This window comes from Melopsittacus undulatus, chromosome W, assembly GCF_012275295.1.
Source record: "Melopsittacus undulatus isolate bMelUnd1 chromosome W, bMelUnd1.mat.Z, whole genome shotgun sequence".
In the NCBI taxonomy this organism is placed as follows: Eukaryota; Metazoa; Chordata; class Aves; order Psittaciformes; family Psittaculidae; genus Melopsittacus; species Melopsittacus undulatus.
This window is the reverse complement of record NC_047558.1, coordinates 854,950-874,988: the sequence shown is the minus strand read 5'-3', so window position 1 is coordinate 874,988 and position 20,039 is coordinate 854,950. Positions and strand designations below refer to the sequence as shown.

Below are 20,039 nucleotides of genomic sequence, written 5' to 3'. Positions count from 1 at the left end.
ACAACACCTTCCAGCGCCCTCCAGAGTCCCAGATGTGTGAGATGCCTTTGTGCCTGCCACATCTGGTACAAATATTCAGAGACAGCTATCTGAGCAGAATAAATAGCTCTGAACCCAGCCACTCTTGACTCCATCTGCACTCAGCCTGGTACAAGCAGGGAGGCTGGGGCTCAGCACACCCACCAGCATGCAGCGGGAAAAGCTGCCACCCCTCCAAGAGGCTGAAGTGCTGTCCTTGGCTCCCACAGATTAAAGGAGATACTGGGAGACTGAGGCAGGGCTCATACAGAAAACAGGAAAGACATGACAGCTTTTTCCAGCTCTTCATCACTGGAGCAACTGGCACCTCTGCAGGGGATGTTGCTCCTGTGAGCGGCAGAGCAAGAACTCACAGGCTTTGCAGTGCTCTCTGCACAGCCATCCCCTGGGAGCCAGGCCAGCAAGGGGCTATCCTGCATGGATTTCTGAAGAGTACACTGTTGCCAGAGCTGAAGTGGCCTGGGTTTATCTGCATCCCTTCTGCCTGAGACATCACTGCCTCTATCAGCCCAGGCAGTCGCATCCCCATCTCCCAAGCTGGGCCCCAAACCACTAGTCAAAGTAACACCCTGGTGTGGTGAGCCAGCAAAAAATCAGCTGCCCTAGATCAAGTCTCAAGAGATCCCCAGAAGCTCATTTACACCACCCCAGGGCCACAGTGTGTTTGTCAATCTGTTTAGCAAAACCCTATTAACCCAGAACCTTGTCTGGCAGCTCTCAGGGCAGATCTCACACCATGGAGAGCTCAACAGACTTAATTCTCTGCTCTCCATCATCTGGGAAGACCTTGGTACATGGTCTCCACTTGACCGAGCAGGTCAGCTGCTACTCAAGCCAGCCTAGCATGAGCAGAGGATTTGGACAGCACATGCAAGAGGGTTTTTGCTTTCTTTCCCTCCTGCAGGTCCTACAAGTGAGGACAGGGTGATACACAGGGTGATAATCTAAGGTGTCTCCAGAGATACAAATTCCACAAGCTCAGCCTGGAGGATGGCTCACAACCCCTTCACTGCTCTTCTCCAGCCATCTCCCAAAGCACACAGCTTTACCTTCCTCCCTGCTCTGACATGCCAAATTTTCTGGCATGTGAGCACTGCAGGGAGACAGGCACAGGGAGGACATGGGCCACCCTTCCACCTGTCTGGGCCAGGTAAATGCATGTCTGGTGTCTCTCAGAAAGACATGCTTGCAACCTTCCTGAGCCTCTGAAACCCCAATCCTGAGATACCCACGGGCTCCTCTCCCCCCCCGGAAAGAAACAACAGCCTATTTCCAACTCAGGCTGTGCAGAGATGAGGAAAAGGAGACCTTCAGTCTACCTGGTAGGAGCAGAAAGGAGCACAAGCTCTGGCTGGAATAAAGACCTTTTTCAGAGCACTGGACTTTTCCAGCTGCATGGAAACAGGAAGTGCCCAGGCCAGAGAATTTACACACTATGCACAAAGACACACTGAGCTGTTAACCCTAATTACCTGTGACTGACACATGAACAAGGTCCTGACCTTCCAGGCGTTACCTCAGCCAAAAGAAAATAAACAGCTCCCTTCATACGAAACACAAACCATTTTCAGACACCCCCCCCCTTTGCATTTTCAGTCTAGAATTAAAGGTGTCTGAAATACAAGGGGAGAACGACCCAGCTGCAGCACAGAGAGGAGCTGAGCCCAGAGCCTGAATGCAGCCCCACCAAGAGCCAGCATGCCCACCAACAGTGCTCAGCTAGCCCCAGTTCTCCTCCCAGCCCCTTCCCCACATCCCCCAGAGGAGGAGGATGCACAGCACCCACACCAGGGAGATGAACAGGCATAGCTATGTGAGTATCCTGCCCACCTCCCCCCAACAGTGGCCAATGTCTCCACAGTGTCTGTGGAGTGCATGCTCCTGCCCTTCTGCTCAGAGGGAGCTCCCTGGAAATCCATGCTCTCTCATGAATTTTTTTCTGACTGATCCCTTCAGCATCCCCAGGACAACAGAGGACTCTGCTGCTCCCCTGGGCATGGATGTCCAGAAGCTGCTTGATGCAGAGACACAAATCACTGTATATTACCTGAGACCCACAACAGACACAGATCAGACCGCAGCGCAGAGGAGGGATCCACAACAGTGAAGCCCCAGGCAGAGGGCTCAGATGAGAGAGGACAGGCTGTGCCAGGTGACCAGGGATGCAGGAATCCCCAACAGGCACCCTCAGGATCATCGTTTCTACCAACTCCCAGTGCAGCACAGCCCCCTCCTGTGATGGTGGTGATTCTATGATTCTTCCAGCACACAGCAGTGCCCCAGTTTGCTCATGTCCCCCATAACTGGCCCCTTCAAGGGAAGTCAGAGCTTACCCAGGGGGCAGAGCATCCAGGGCCAGCACCACTGCCTGGGCTGGCAGGGAACTGGAGCTGGAGGCTGTCTCCTCTGCCTCTACAAAGCTGGTCAAGGCAGGAAGAGCAGGAGTGACTGAGCCATCAGCTATGCTTGCTCCCGCTGCTGGCCTTTCCTCTTCAGTGTCTGCAGCACCCACTGCATCTCAGTTCACTGGAAAGGCAGATAGCAGAGATGTCAGCACCCAGAAAGGGTAATGGGGTCCTGGCTAATCTACTGCACCCATGCAGCCCTAGAAGCAGAGCCCGTGGTGGGTGGCAGCCACTAACCACCCAAACACAGGATTTGCAATGCTCCCAGCCTACAGCAATGGCAGCACCTCCTTCACCCAGCAGTCAGACCCCTCTGGGAACCACTGCTAATGTCTTTGTTCCAAGAAAAAAAGCTCATTATCTCTTCTGCAACTTGCAAAAACACAGTTTGCCTGTTGGGAATTCAGGTACAAGCAGGAGCTCAGAAACTGCTTGTGCAGCATCTTCCCAGGCAGAGGAAAGCCCAGGCTCAGCAAGTCAGCTGCACTGATAAGAGCTAAGTGTTGCTGGATTCCACTGAGCTTATGGAAAAAGGAAGTGGAAGAGACAAAGCAAAGGGAATTACAAAGCAAACTGATAAGGAAGAAAATGCAGACCAGAAAAATGAAAGGGAATTTGATGAACATTTATTAGATAACCAAAAACCCTGAGACCTGGCAGTCCAGCAGAGGATAACTTTCACCACAAGACATCCTGGCTTCAGTGGCAAAGCAAAAGCATTAAAAACAAACCAGCAACAAGTAACAAAGTAGTAAGGGATATAGACGGAGCTCCACAAGTTAGACCTGAGAAACAGAAAACTAAGCGAAGTATCTGTGTCTACAAGCCCAGGTATTTAAAAGTATTGTAGGAAAAAGCCTCAAAACAGTATAAACCCCCATAGACAGGGGACTGAAGAACTACAAACACTGTAGAAGAGGCAAACTGCTCAGGACACTTCTGCTTTTCAGCTGGAGGGTAGCAGGACTGCATCCTGCAGCACCAGAGAAATCTCGGTACACAGCATGAGCAACTAAAGAAGCCCCTCAGGCAGCACCTACAGGCAAGGAAGACTTCCAGGTCAGCAGGCTCACAGCAACTTCCACCAGAATCCTGCAAAACTAAGCTGAGGAGGTCTCCAACTGCTACTCATTTCTAACAAGCCTGGGAAAAGGGCAATTTTAGAAGCTTCAATCACATTGTGCCAGTTTTCAAAGGGAACATGCAGAATGACCCAGGTAACTACATTGTGATTGGTTTGATCTCAGTCCTGGACAAAGCAGGGGAAAAGCTGATCCAAAGTTCACCTGATAAGGAAGGGCTCCAGGTGAAAACAGCTAGAGCTAAACAATGTGGCTGTGCAGAAAAAAATGCCTTGAAATAATCTCCTTTTATTGTCCGATGAAATTACGGCTGTGACAAATATAATGGAGAACTTTCTTGTAACAGTGTGTTCAAAAAGACACGATAATGTCACCAAAATGTACCAAACTTAGGAGGAAGAGGTTGATTTCTAGAGGCATTCCAACAGAGCACAAGTAAGGATGTCAGTATTAATCCCAGCCACCAAAAATATTCATCTACCCATCCTCCAGTGTAAAATCATCACCGACAGGACTTGCTGGAGACACAGAGGTTGGGTGAGTGGTAAACAAGTGACAAGGACAGCACAGTCATAAAGACACTGGGGAAGCTGGGGCTGGGACAATAAAACATACTTTAAAACCAAAGCCAAGGAGCCAAGTTGTACTTGAGAAAAAAGAACTTCTGTCCACAGCCTGAGGGAGTGTCCCAGAGACAGCAAGGGCACCAAGAAGGGCTGGGTGAGCACAGGGAATAGAACAACACATTCACACCCAGTACAGCACTGCACCAAACCAGTTGTCATGGTTTAAAACCAAGTCTGCACAGCTCATTCACTCACTCCCCCCCCCCCCCCCCTCGCTCCCCCAACTCCCGGAGAGTTGGGAAGGAGAATCCAAAGAATGTAGCCCCCACGGGTTGACATAAACACAGTTTAATAGCTAAGGTATAACATAAATCACTACTGCTACTACTACTACAAATAATAATGATAAAGGAAATAACAAGTGAAGAGAATACAACACCTCACCAGCCACCGACCCATAACTCACCCCACCCTGCCCGACCGAGCACTGACCGGGATATCTCCGGGATATCCGGGAGGGATATCTCCTCTATCCCCCCAGAGCGCTTCAGCCCTTCTGGGTCTCTCCCGGTTACATCCTGGGTATGACGTGCTATGGTATGGAATACCTCTTTGGCTAGCCTGGGTCAGGTGTCCTGTCTCTCCTTCCTCCCGGCCTCCCCTCCTTCCCTGGCAGAGCATGAGCTCAGAAAAGGCCTTGGACAAACCAAACATTTGAGCAGTAACTCAAAACATACTTGCTAGCAGCAACCATTCCCAGCCCGAAAGTCAAAACACAGCACTGCACCAGCTACCAAGAAGGAGAAAAAATGACTGCTACTGCTCAAACCAGGACACCAGTTAAAGCCTCAGGGAAGGAAGCAGGACCAGGAGCTAGAGCTGAAAGGCGGCATTTCAAATCAGCATTCTGCTCCCTCCCTCCCAAAATCATAGCATCATAGAATAGTTAGGGTTGGAAAGGACCTTAAGATTAGCAAGTTCCAATACCCCTGCCATGGGCAGAGACACCTCACATTAAATCATGTCACCCAAGGCTCTGTCCAACCTGGCCTTGAACACCACCAGGGATGGAGCATTCACAGCTTCCATGGGCAACCCATTCCAGTGCCTCACCACCCTCACAGTAAAGAACTTCTTCCTTATATCTAATTTAAACTTCCCCTGTTTAAGTTTGAACCTGTTACCCCTTGGCCTATCACTACAGTCCCTAATGAAGAGTCTCTCTCCAGCATCCTTATAGGTCCCCCTCAGATACTGAAAGGCTGCTATGAGGTCTCCACACAGCTTTCTCTTCTCCAGGCTGAACAGCCCCAACTTTTGCAGTCTATCTTCCTACAGGAGGTGCTTCAGCCCCTGATCATCCTCATGGCCCTCCTCTGGACTTGTTCCAACAGTTCCATGTCCTTTTTATGTTGAGGACACCAGAATTGGACACAATACTCCAAGCAAGGTCTCACGAGAGCAGAGTAGAGGGGCAGGATCACCTCCTTTGACCTGCTGGTCACACTTCTTTTGATGGCAGCTCAGAATACTGTTGGCTTTCTGGGCTGTAAGCGCACACTGCCGGCTCATGTTAAGTTTCTCAATGACCAACACCCCCAAGTCCTTCTCCACAGGGCTGCTCTGAATCTCTTCTCTGCCCAACCTGTAGCTGTGCCTGGGATTGCCCCGACCCAGGTGTAGGACCTTGCACTTGTCATGACTAAACTTCATAAGGTTGGCATCAGCCCACCTCACAGGCATGTCAAGATCCCTCTGAATGGCATTCCTTCCCTCCAGCATATCAACTGAACCACACAGCTTGGTGTCATTGGCAAACTTGCCAATTCAATCCCACTGTCCATGTCACTGACAAAGATGTTGAACAAGACCGGTCCCAACACCAATCCCTGAGGGACACCACTAGTCTCCAGCCGGACATTGAGCTACTGACCGCAACTCTTTGCATGTAGCCATCCAGCCAGTTCTTTATCCACCAAGTGGTCCATCTATCAAATTGATGTCTCTCCAATTTAGAGACAAGGATGTCATGTGGGACAGTGTCAAATGCTTTGCACAAGTCCAGGTAGATGACGTCAGCTGCTCTGCCCCTGTCCATCAGTTCTGTAGCCCCATCATAGAAGGCCACCAGATTGGTCAGGCAGGATTTTCCCTTAGTGAAGCCATGCTGGCTGTCACCAAGCACCTTGTTCTTTTTCATGTGCCCTAGCATGCCTTCCAGGAGAATCTGCTCCCAGATTTTGCCAGGCACAGAGGTGAGACTGACTGGTCTGTAGTTTCCCGTGTCTTCTAATTTTCTCTTCTTGAAAATGGGGTTATCTTTCCCTTTTTCCAGTTGTCAGGATCTTCACCTGACTGCCATGATTTTTCAAATATAATGGACAGGGGCTTAGCAAGTTCATTTACCAGCTCCTTCGGGACCCAAGGATGGATTTCATCAGGTCCCACGGACTTGTGCACATTCAGGTTCTTAAGATGGTCCTGAACCAGATCCTCTCCTACAGTGGGCCTGAGGTCTTCATACTCACAGTCCCTGCGTCTGCCTTCCAAGACTTGGGAGGTATGTTTGGAGAATTTTCCAGGGGCAAAGAAGTCATTAAGAACCTCAGCCTTCTCCAAATCCAGGGAGCCAGTTCTCCTGATAGCTTCCAGGGAGGGCTCATGTTGTCCCTAGTTTATCTTTTATTCGCTACGTACCTATAGAATCCCTTCCTTTCATCTTTCACATCTCTTGCTATATTTAATTCTGACTGGGCCTTTGCTTTCCTAACCTGGTCCCTAGCTACCCAGACAACATCCCTGCATTCATCCCAGGCCACCTGTCCTTGCTTCCACCTTTTATAAGCCTCTTTTTTTCCTGTGAATTTTTCTCAGCAGCTCCTTATCCATCCAAGGAGGTCTCCTGGCCCTCCTGCTGCACTTCCTTCTAGTTGGGATGCAACACTCCTGAGCTTGTAGCAGGTGATCCTTGAATGTTAACCAAGAGTCTTGGGCCCCCTTGCCCTCTAGGGCTATATCCCATGGAACCTTTCTAAGAAGATTTCTGAAGAGCCCAAAGTCTGCTCTCTTGAAGTCCAGGGCAGTGAGATTGCTGCACACTCTTCTCACTGTCCTGAGGATCTCAAACTCAGCCATCACATGATTGCTGTAACCAAGGCTTCCCTGGAGCATCACATTTCCAACCAGCCCCTCCCTGTTCGTGAGCATGAAGTAAAGCATAACACCTCTCCTTTTTGGCTCCTCTATTACTTGCAAAAGGAAGTTCTCTTCCACACAATCGAGGAACCTCTTGGATTGCTTGTACTGAGCCGTACCGTCCCTCCAACATATCAGTTTGGTTGAAGTCCCCCATGAGGACAAGGGCCTGAAAGCGTGAGGCTGTTTCTATCTGTTTGTAGAGTGCTTTATCCACAGAGTCCTCCTGATCATGTGGTCTGTAAAAGATCACCACAGTAATGTCCCCCATCGCTGTTCTCCCACTGACTCTGAACCACAAGTTCTCCGTTGACTCATCACCTGTCCCACAACAAAGTTCCATACTCTCCAGCCTATCACTAACATAAATAGCAACTCCCCCACCCCTTCTGCCAGGCCTGTCTTTTCTAAAGAGCCTGTAACCTTCCATTCCAACACTCCAGTCATAGGAGCCATCCCACCATGCTTCTGTGATACCTATTATATCATATCCTCGTAGATGTGCACACATCTCTAATTCCTCTTGTTTATTCCCCATACTATGGGCATTTGTATAGAGGTATCTGAGCTGAGCTCCAAATGAAGCCAGCTCACTGGCTGGAGCAGTTGAAATGTCTCTGCATTGCTCTGAGCATTTATTATGGGTGCTGGCAACTGACTGGGTGTGTTGGGATGGATTGATGTCCCCCTCCCCCAACACATCTAGTTTAAAGCTTTCTTGACCAGCCTGGTGTCCTGGGATCAGCAGTAGCAGTCATTTTTTCTCCTTTTTGGTAGCTGGTGCCATGCTGTGTTTTGACTTTCGGCCTGGGAATGGTGCTGATAGCACCTATGTTTTTAGTTACTGCCCAAATGTTTACTCTGACCAAGGACTTTGTGAGTCTCATGCTCTGCCAGGAAGGAGGGGAGGCCAGGAGGAAGCAGAGACAGGACACCTGACCCAAACTAGCCAAAGAGGTATTCCATACCACAGCACGTCATGCCTGGGGAGGTAACTGGGATTTCCCCGGAAGGGCTCTCTCTCTTCTGTGTCAGGCTCATTTTGGCAGGTGGTATCCTATTCTCTTCCTTTGTTTATTTCCTCTATCATTATTGTTACTGGTGGTAGCAGTAGTGATTTTGTGTTATACTTTAGCTACTGGACTGTTCTTATCTCAATCCATGGGAGTTACATTTTTTCGATTCTCCTCCCCATCCCTCTGGGAGCAGGGAGAGGGGGAAAGAAAGTCTAGGGGGGTGTGAGAGAGAGATTGTGGTTGGATTTTAAACCACGACACCTGGCAAGCCTACTACCAAAACAGCTCTTCCCCTTTGTTGTCATACCAGCTCCACCAGCCTCCAGTAGACCTGGCCTCCCAAACTGAGTCCTATGCTCTAGGTACCCAAACCCCTGACTATGGTACCACTGTTCTAACCTTTTATTAACCTGGTAAATCCTCCTAGCTTTTTAAGTTCCTCCCCTTTATCCTGGATGAAAAAACTATCTGAGCTCAAGAGCCCCTAGCCACCTCTCCCAGGGCTCTGTATTCCTTCTTAATGTTCTCCAGGCTGCTGATATCTATATCACTAACACCCACATGGACAACTAGAAGTGGGTAACAGTCAGTGGGATTTAATAGACCAGGCAGCCTCCCTACAACATCCCTGATCTGAGCCCCTGGTAGGCAACACACCTCCCTTGAGACTGGGTCAGTCCGAGAGATGGGTGCCTCTGTGCCTTTCAAAACTAGAATCCCCTACTACCATGACCTGCTGCTTTTTCCTGGCTACAGCTGTATTGATCCTCTTTACTGGTGCATCAGCCGATTGTTCATGTGGTTAGATGTGTGTTTCCTCATTAGCCCTCTGCAGAACGGCTAAGCGGTTCTGGGTGGGGACATCAGATAGGGTTTGGGTTCAAAACCCATCTGACGAGGTCAGTTGGTGACCCCATCTGCTGGTGTCAAAATGGGGTTTGGCAAAAATAAAATTATATTGGTCCAGGTTTTTTCAGTGACATGAAAAAAAAAAAACCAAAACCCCCAAAAAAAACCCCTTCCTTCTGGGTTGAACAAAACTTTTCTTTCTGTCCAATATGAAGCACTCTGCTTCTTCTTCCAGGTCTCTGACAAAAAGAAATGAAAGGACAGTGCTGCCTGCAGCAGCAGTGCAGAGAAGCAGGAGATGCTGCGCTGCTTGGCCAGCTCCACAAGAGCCAGAGAGGGAAAACAGATAAGCTGCTTGTGGCTTGACAGTCAGGCACTCAGCAGGTCCTAGTCCCTGCTCCACAAAGGATTTATGGCTTTGTGGAGAAACCCAAAACAAAACATAAATACCTTTCAAAAAATATCCTCTGGTGCAAGAATCAGCCCCCTTTTAAGGGGTGGGTTTGTGCTTTCTCTGGTGCTCAAGACAGCTGTTCTCCCCACTTCAGGGGACAAAGAGCCCAAAACATTTTTACTAAAGACTGATGGGCCAATTCCACTAAACACTCCCAACCCTGAAAAAAGTCCACTCACTGTGGCATCAGTGACATTGCTGTCCCAGTATCCTTTTAAAAAGCTGGAGCTGGATGCAGCCTTTTTTGTCAGAGAGACTCCAGAGAGGAGCCACAGAAATTATCCACAACAGGCAGATCCTCACAGTGCGCTCTGTGGAGCTGCCCAGCTTATCAAAAGTAAAATCAATACAAATCAATTAATTTCCAGAGAGAAAATTCCCAGGCAGTACAAGACCAACCTGCTCTAGTGGAAGGTGTCCCTGCCCATGGCAGGGAGTTGGAACTAGATGATCTTTAAGGTCCTTTCCAACCCAAACCATTCTATGATCTTAGCAAAAATGCATTTTCTCCCACAAGAGCCCCACAAGCTCTGCTCTCCCCCTCCCATGGGTGCTAGTTCACTTGTGCTGTTGGCCATGCCAGCATCCTGTGTGCTCTTGCCCTGCTGCCAGTGCCAGCTCCTGGCTCTAGGACTTTGCTCTCCACTCCCTGTGTTCTGCCTGTCCACTCCAGCCACATGTTGGTGTGCCCTGCAAGGGAAAGAAATGCAGGAGGTGAGATACACCAGGGACCTGCCCAGCACCCACCTGCCAGTGGCAGAGTCCCACGGAAGAGTAACCTGGATGACAACAATCTTGCATTTGCTTGCAACATTCACCCTGGCTACTCTATGTGCCAAGGAACAACCCCAGGCTGTCATGACCAGAAACTTGCTTGTAGTACCAAGCTAGTTTGCTCTGTCCACCCATGCAGCAAAACTCCCATAAGAGATCCCACACCAGCTCTTGCACCATGGTGGGAACCCTCACTGGTGCCTCCTGCCTGGCTACAAGCCTTGTAAAAAGCAGGTGAGGAAGGTGAAAGCATTTGCTGCTGCTGGAACAGCTGTGGCCTCTGGCAAAGGAGGGAACAAGCAGCTGGGAAAGATGGGAGCTTAAATCATACACCAGATTGTGAACGGCTCAGGGTGCTTCTATTTATTCCACCCCGAAGCTCCCTTGCTACCATGACCCCAGCCAGGGCAGCCTGACCTCTGCAGGCAGGTTGCCTGCAGCAGCCCCCAAGAAAACTGCCCCCCTCTGACAGCTCAAGACCCCTGAGGCAGCCCGGAGGCATTCAGGAAAAGGATGGGTTTTCACGTTCATGAAGAACCTGGTTGTTACTGCAAGCGGGGGGGGGGGGGGCATGGCGGTGGTGGGGGGATGTTGCAATGCTGCATCCGGGGCCAGGGGAGCAGAGGCGGAGCCTGGCCACCTCCACCCAGGATCACAGTGACCACAGAGGGTGAGGACTGCAAAGATGAGGAAGTCTGTTTGCCCCAGCCAAGTCCTCCCCTTTAAAGTGCAAAACCTGCAAACTGTCCCCACGTCTCGGGGCTGGAGCTGGGAGGGGACAGAAGCTTGGCAGTGACAGGGTGCAATATCAGTCATGCTACTCTCAACAGCTCCAGCAAGCCCTTGGTTCCTCCCACTGGCTCCAAAGTGGGAAGCAGATCACAACAGTGGGCAAAGGAAGGGCTGGGATTGGGAGGAGACATGGGAAAGCAGGAGATGGTTGTCAAAAATAGATCAGAGCCTTGGGCAGAGCAGCCCATGAGGGAGCTGCCAAGTTCGCTTCGATCTGCTCCAGACTTTCTCAGGAAGGCAGCCCTGCAAAAGGGTTCCTCAGAGAGTGAACTCACCCCAGAAACCCTGGCTACACCTAGGGCATCACTGTGTGCTGGGGGTTTGCTTCATCCACCAGTACCTGGGGACTTGGAGCAGCTGCAGGTGCAGAACAGGCTCCTTTTCCCCTGGTCTGGAGGTGAAGGTTGCCCTTCACTGCCCATCCATGGGGCTCACCACAGCATCACCACACACCTCCCAAAAGCTGTCCAGGACCCACCTCCCCACATTCACCCCATGGCAAGTCTGGGAGGCAGCATGGCCCCCAGAGCCACAGCCAGAGGGGACTAGGGTAGGTGGTACCACTGCAGGAGCTGGTCCCACTGGGAGGAGCACCCAAGGAACAGGATGAATCTGGTCCCTGCCCTTCTCAGCACAGATTTGCTCAGAGCTGTCCAGACAGTTTTTAGAAACCAAAACAAGATGTTTCCAGGCTGCCAGCCGGCCACACACAGTTACCAGGCCTGAATTAGGCAGCCTGCTGCCCAGCCCAGCCCTCCTATGAGTGCTCCCATGTGGGAATTGTCTTTTAATAGACATGTGGAAACAAACCCAGCAAGGCCATGTGAGAGCAGTGGGGCTGGGAACATGCTCCAAAAATAAGAGTGGGGAGAAAACAAGGCAGAGCACAGATGAGAACAGCCTCTTGTAGCCATGCTGGTAGGACAAAATGGGATGTGCAGAGGGCAGCCTGCCCAGGCAACTGACAAGACCCCTGCTGTGCCCCATTGCCTGGAGACCTGGGGTGGCTGCCCCATCAAATGCTTTGCCCCATCTCCACTCCTGGGCTGGAGGCAGATGATGCCAAAGAGGAAACTGGCGTCAGCCAGAGAGACATCAACCTTTTGGCTCTCCACCTTCTGCCAAGGCAGAGCCCCCACACCACAACACCAATGTGGGGCCTGGGCATGAAACCCAGGAACAACCACCTTCTCCCACTGCAGTGGCCAGAAGGTCTTGACATGAGATGTCAGCAGAGGTGGAAGCATCAGTCTTGGTCTCCCTCAGCATGCCAGATCCTAAACTGCAGCCAAAGAGGAGGGAGGGCAGCACACTCAGCTGGAAGCCAGTGATGGCTGTGGGGAATCGGGGCACAACCACCAGGAAACACAACCAGGAGAACCCCGGCACCACCTGGGCAGGGGGTCTCAGTTCCTGAAACATAGAGTTGAGAAATTCCCCCTATGCCTGCAAAGGGGGGAGGAGGCAGCCATGTCCCCAGAACCTAGCCTTCACACCTGCAGTGCCCAGAGCAGAGGTGGCACCGATGTAGCATCACCCTGGAGCTGGGGCAGAACAGCCCCTTGCTCCATGGCAGCAGGATGTACAGCCAAAGAGATGCCTGGCTCCAAAACCCTGAATCCAGTTCATTCCTGTTACCCACCCCCTTCCAGCTGACCCAAGACCCATCTCCCAGTTTGTTCCCCAAGGCCCCGAGCAGCCCCCCCCAGCAGCAGGCAGCACACCTGCCCTGCAGCACTGCCTGCCTCCCCTCTGCCTGTGCCAGAGCTGCAACTGGTGATCACAGCCTTTTGTTGTTGCTGTGTCACATCAGAAGTCACATGCCTGGGGACATCCTGCACCCACACGTGGGGCTTTGCAGGGCAAGGGGTCTCACAAAGGGAAATACTTCATCTGAGGGACCCAGAGGAGTGTCTCCTGCCAGCCCTCAGGGATGCTCATGCCCATTGCTAACTGAGAGGTGACTTTTGGACATCACACAAGCACAGAAAGCAAAGGATGCTGCACTGAAGAAATCACTGAAGCTTGCACAAGCTCATGACAGTTAACAGCGGTTTCTCACAGATCATAACACCAACGTGGCTCACCAGCTGGAGCCTCTCCTTAGGACAAGCAGCAAACCAAGCTACTTCATTCCCTGCTGTCAGAAGAGCCATCACAAGACAAACTGGGGATTGTGGCAACTCTCTTGGCATCCACTGCACCTGCTCTCAGCTGGGGACCTCTGGGCTCTGCTTTCTCTCTGCACGGAGGGCTGTGGAATTTCACACCCTGTCACCAAGGTTAGCAGCAAATCCCAAGATGACATTTGTTCAGGAGAAGAAAGAGAAGTCCTGATCAAGCAGTTTCCCTTGAGGGGACAGCATAGAAATAGCTGAGGAGCAAAGAATGACCCTTTTCTTTCCACCCTATGAGCAAATTTGCCAGCATCCATCACCAAGCCCATGAAAATAAACATGGCTCTGTGTATAAACAGAGCAAACATCAAATAGAATTTCCAAGCACAAAGGACCCATACTCTACTCCGGAGAAGTCAGCTGCCTCCACAGTAGGTATGTACAGCAGCAGTGCTCTGCCCCATGTAGCAGTACTGCAGCAAACTGTGGAATTATGTCCAGAACAACCCTAAATTCAGGTGAGTGCAGGATGAATTGGAAAATAGCAAGGCAGTTTCCCGTGCCAGAGCAGCCATGGGATTTTTAATGATTGCAAGCACACCTTGAAGGTCTCTGAAGGTCCCCTGTAGAAGTACTGGCCAGACCTCACCACACTTACCTCACACACTCACAGGTCAAGAGGACAACAAAAGCAGAAACTACTTACAGACCATGGGAAAGCAGTTGGGAATCAGAAGAAAGCAATCATCAGGCTGAGCCTCCCAGACTACAACTTCTTTACAGGCTTTCTAGCACCTAGCTAAGTAGCTGCAAAGTCCAGCTCCTGTCAGGACACTGAGTACTCTCTCACCCCTTAGTAGAAGGCTTTAACACCTGAACAGCAGGAATCAAGAGAAACAACAACAGGGCACAAACTGTGTTCAGCAACCTACCAATTTCCCATCTCACTCCCCCCTTGGGTGGGAGACAAACACACAATATGGAAGGGCAGGGTCTCTTTTTAGAGTCAGAAACATTTCTCCCCTTCACTCATCTTTTGTATATGCCTGGCAGAAGGAGGTGTGGAAGAGCTCAAGGTGTGGAGCTTGTTGCTGAGAGTGCTCCTAAGCCTGGGGCCATGCAGAACCCCTTATCAGGCAGGCTGCAGGAGCCCTCTCTACAGGCACACTTCTAACAAGAACATCTGTATAGGCTACTAGGCCACTGCCATGCTCTGGAAATATAAATAGGTGTTAAATTCAATGCCATATTGACAGTGTGACATGTCTCTCAATAACCACAGCTCTAAAAGGAGCAGCACTGAGCCATTCCAGCACAGCTAGAAGGCAAGGAAGCCAAGCACAGGATGGCCTAGTGCCCAAGCAGCTCATTTCCTTTGGAAGCAGCTGTTATTTCCGTGCAGCTTTGCTTGCTCTGCTTCTCCTGCTCTCCCTGGACCTTCCGAAGAATCCCCATGTGACCATCACCCGGAGGGGCACTGGGCTTCCCAGCCTGACCCAGTGCCTTGCTTGAGGCAAGATCTAGGGTGCCTGTAACCCTATGTGAAGGGACCCCTGCAGACCAACTGCTGTACTTGGTCACAGCCTGCCCCACACCTCCCCAACCAACCATTCCTTTGGCTGCCAGTAGAGCAACTGGTGGAAACTGGACCATCACAGACCTGATATTCCTTGAGAAACAAATATTTCAAGAAAGGCTCAGGTCAGCTGCACCTTAGCTATATGGCCACCCCCAGCACCTTCCAGCTCTGCTGTCATTCAGGAAGTTGGCCTGCTCCAAACCTTCTCTGGGCTGCTTTGCTGGGGTTCACTGGGAGATCCATAGCGGCATCTGCTGCACAAGGACAATCTTGACACTTTTAATCTGCCTTAAGGCTGCAGCAACCACTGATTAATGGACTGAGAGGTGCTACCAGCACGGGACCCTTACCTTGGTCTGCTTCCAAAGCAGTTTGTACTGGGAGGCTGGTATCTGCCCTCCATGGCTGCAGCTACGCTGTTGGGGTCCCATCCAGGCAGCTGGGACCCTGAACGAGTGAAGAAAATGACTGAGACACCTACTAGCTCTACCCTCCTTCCTTCCATTTCTCCTTCCACAAGGGACCCACCAGCACACAAGAACCCCCTGCATTTGCACTGAGGTGCTCTCCTTGCCCACTGCCATGCCATGGCATAGCCCATCCCTACAGCACCCCACAACTCCAAGCACAGCACCAGGGAAGGTAAATGTAGTTTTTGCAGAACTGGCAACACCAGAGAGTGGACACATTAAAGATTACCAGATTTCACCAGCTTCATCTCCCAGTGAGGAAGAGAAGGAGCCAAGGGAAAAAGATGCACCAGCCCCTGTCCAGCACAAGCTCTGCTGACTCCCCTAGCAGATGTCAGTTGATGTCTCCACACACGCTCTGCCACAAGGAGCCCTTTCCTGCATTTGTTAAGTACAGAAGCCATTTCCCCAGTCCACACAGGACAGTGAGGGAAGGGGCTAAGCCACAGGTGAAGCTGGTGGAGCACCTGGAGAGGGGCCTGGAGCAGTGTTGACGCAGGAGTCACAGACAATGCGGAGATGATCAATGTGATCAAGCGATTGCCAAAGTTTATTCAGATACAGTGCTCCTTTTATACCCTTACACCCTTAGGTTTCTTATGTAACTGACTTGGATGTGGTTAGTCTCTAAGTGGTTAGTCTAGAGGTTACTACCATTTACAAAGCTAATGTTTATAACTTGTTAAAATTGCGATTAAATACCTTACTCTAAAAATACAGTGGGAAACTACAACCTTGGCAGAGATCATTCTCTGCCCGTTTTCAGTGGAAAATTACAGAGGCCTAACAAGACAATTGACCTTGCTTCTGCCTGCCAAAAATCTTCTTACTTTACAGTAATAAGGCTCAGGGTATCGGGATTGCTCATTATGTGGCCTTGGCTCTTTAAGAATTCCCACAGAGCAGCACCTCTCCTCTCATGCCATCATGGAGGCAGGGTATGAGCCTGTTGATGCTCCAGCTCCTGCCCCACCACACACTTGCTCCCATGGGAGCCCATGTGCAGGGTGGGGAGGGCAGGGGTGGAAGCCTTAACTAGGAGAGGAGGTGGCTGCTGGCACTGGGACTCTTGCTCAGGGGTGCCGGGGGTGCTCTCAGACTCTGAGAGGCTCTCTCTCCCTGCTGCTGCTCACCACCTTGTGCACAGAGCTGCCACGTGCATGTGGAGATGGGCAGCACTCATCCTCTGTCACAGCACTGGTATTAGGCAGGCTTCCAAGATCAGCAGTGGGCCCGTCCAGGAAAATCATCAGCTCTCCACCAGAGACAACGCTGCCTTTGTTCTCCATCTGCACATCCAGAGTCTGCTGCCTGTTCTCCACTGTGGGAGATGGGAGGAAATGGAAAAAGAGACCAAGCAGTCACCACTCGGGATACCAGCCACGATGGAGAATGGCTCCACCACACCAGCTCCCCCATGGGATGGGATATCAGCCTCCTGGTCCCCTCCAGGACCCCCCATACCCTCAAGGACAATGTGCTCACTCCCTCAGGTCCAGCTGTCCCAGCAAGCACCACCAGCAACAGCACCACACCTACACATACCTACCAGCACTGCCAGAGGACACCCAGCCAGGCCCACCACCAGCTCTCAAGGAAGACCCTCCTTCCCCAGTATCCTGGGTTCACCTGTAACAGCTGTTTTTCTCCTTCCTAGTAGCTGGTTCAGTGCTGTGCTTTTTACTTTAGTCTGAGAACAATGCTGATAACACACCGATATTTTATTTGTTGCTAAGTAATGCTTATTCTGATCAAGGGCTTTTCAGTCTCTTGTGCTCTGCCAGTGAGGAGGGACACAGGAAGCCAGGAAGAAGAAGAGACAGAAAACCTGACCCAAACTAGCCAAAGGGGTACCATTCCATACCACAGCACATCATTCTCAGTACATAAACTGGGGGGAATCACCCGGAAAGCCACACCAGCCGAGACTCCCTAATTCCCATCAATAAGACGATACATATACTGCAGAGTCAGGGAGTGATCAGCAGGACCCTCTCACACTTTAATAGCCCCATATGGCCAGTGTGAAAGTCTAAAGGAGAGTGGAGACTAACAGTAGACTATCGTGGCCTGAATGAAGTCACACCACCATTGAGTGTTGCTGTACCAGACATTCTAGAACTTCAAAATGAACTGGAGTCAAATGCAGCCAAGTGGGAAGCCACAACTGATATTGCCAATGCATTTTTCTCAAAAAACAGTGCAGGCCACAGTTCGCTTTTACTTGGAGGGGCATCCAGTACACGTTTAACCAACTGCACCAGGGGTGGAAACACAGCCCTACCATCATGTGGTCAGTGTGAATGTTTAACGGAGAGTGGAGACTAACAGTAGACTATCGTGGCCTGAATGAAGTCACACCACCATTGAGTGCCACCATATTGGACATGCTAGAACTTCAGTATGAACTGGAGTCCACGGCAGCCAAGTGGTATGCCACAACTGATATTGCCAGTGCATTGTTCTCAATTGCACTGGTAGCAGAGTGAAGGCTGCAGTTCACTTTTACTTGGAGGGGCATCCAGTACACTTGGAACCAAATACCCCAGGGGTGAAAACGCAGCCCTACCATCTGCCATGGATTTATCCAGACTGCACTGGAACAGGGGCAAGCTCCAGAACACTTGCAATACATCGATGACATTACTGTTTGGGGCAATACAGCAGAAGAAGTCTTTGAGAAAGGGAGGGAAATAATCCAAATCCTGATGAAAGCTGGTTTTGCCATAAAACGGAGTAAGGTCAAGGGACCTGCACTGGCTATTCAATTTTTGGGAATAAAATGGCAAGATGCACGTAGACAGATCCCCACAGATGTGATCAACAAGATAATAGCAATGTCTCCACCAACTAATAAGAAAGAAACACGAACTTTCTTAGGTGTTGTGGGGTTATGGAGAATGCACATCCCAAATTACAGTTTGATTGTAAGCCCTCTCTATTATGTGACATGGAAGAAGAATAATTTCAACTGGGGCCCTGAGCAACAACAAGCCTTTGAGCAAATTAAATGAGAGATAGTTCATGCAGTAGCTCTTGGACCAGTCCGGGCTGGCCCAGATGAAACAAATGTACTCTACACCACATCTGGGGAGAATGGTTCTACCTGGAGCCTCTGGCAAAAAACTCCAGTGGTGACTCGAGGTCAACCCCTTGGCTTTTGGAGTTGGGGATTCAGAGGATCTGAGGCCAGCTATACCCCAACAGAGAAAGAGATACAGGCAGCCTATGAAAACTTTTGAGCTGCTTCGGAAGTGATTGGCACTGAAGCACGGCTCCTCCTGGCATCCCTATTGCCCATGCTGGGCTGTTTGTTCAAAGGCAGGATCTCTACACATTATGCAGTTGATGCTACATGGAGTAAATGGGCTGCACTAATTACACAACGAGCTCGAATAAGAAATTCCAGTCGCCCAGACATTCTGGAAGTCATCATGGACTGGCCAGAGGGCAAAGACATTGGAATGTCACCAGAGGAGGAGGTGATGTGTGCTGAAGAGGCCCCAGCATATAATAAACTGTTAGACAGTGAAAAGCAGTATGCCTTGTTTACTGGTGGGTCCTGCTGTATTGTGGGAAAGCATCGGAGATGGAAGGCAACTGTATGGAGTCCCTTACAAAAGGTGGCAGAAACTGCTGACGGAGTAGGTGAATCAAGTCAGTTTGCCGAAGTGAAAGCCATCCAGCTGGCCTTGGACATTACTGAATGAGAAAAGTGGCCAGTACTTTATACTGACTCATGGATGCTGGCAGATGCCCTCTGGGGGTGGTTGCAGCAATGGAAGCAGAGCAACTGGCAACACAGAGGTAAACCCATCTGGGCTGCTGCACTGTGGCAAGATATCGCTGCCCAGGTGCAGAACCTGGTGGTGAAGGTACACCATGTAGATACCCACGTACCAAAGAGTCGGGCCACTAAGGAACACCAGAACAACCAACAAGTGGATCAAGCTGCTAAGATTGAAGCGGCTCAGATGGACTTAGATTCGCAACATAAAGGTGAATTATTTTTGGCCCGGTGGGCCCATGACACTTCAGGCCATCAGGGCAGACATGCAACATACAGATGGGCTCATGACCAAGGGGTGGATTTAACAATGGACACTATTGCCCAGGTTATTCATGAGTGTGAGACGTGCTGCAATTAAACAAGCTAAACGGTTAAAGCCTCTTTGGTATGGAGGACGATGGCTGAAATACAAATATGGAGAGGCCTGGCAGATTGATTATCTCACACTCTCACCAAACCGCTAAGGAAAGCGCCATGTGCTTACCATGGTGGAAACTACCACAGGATGGCTGGAAACATATGCTGTGCCCCATGCCACTGCCCGGAACTCTGTCCTGGGCCTTGAGAAACAGATTTTGTGGTGATATGGCACCCCAAAGAGAACTGAGACAGATGATGGGACTCATTTTCAGAACAACCTTATAGACACTTGGGCCAAAGTGCATGGCATTGCATGGGTATATCAAATCCCCTACCATGTACCAGCCTCTGGGAAAATCAAATGGTACAATGGGCTGTTTAAAACTACACTGAGAGCAATGGGTGGTGGGAGTTTCAAACATTGGGATACACATTTACCAAAAGACACCTGGTTGGTCAACACCAGAGGATCTGCCAACAGGGCTGGCCCAGCCCAGTCAGAACTTTTACATCCTGTAGAAGGGGATAAAGTTCATGTGGTACACATAAAG

The 20,039-nt window shown here is 50.5% G+C and overlaps 1 pseudogene; it reads right to left on the bottom strand.

Moving 5' to 3' along the window:
- Positions 1–20,039, bottom strand: part of LOC117437992 (NEDD4-like E3 ubiquitin-protein ligase WWP2) — a 46,274-nt pseudogene that overhangs the window by 18,625 nt on the left and 7,610 nt on the right.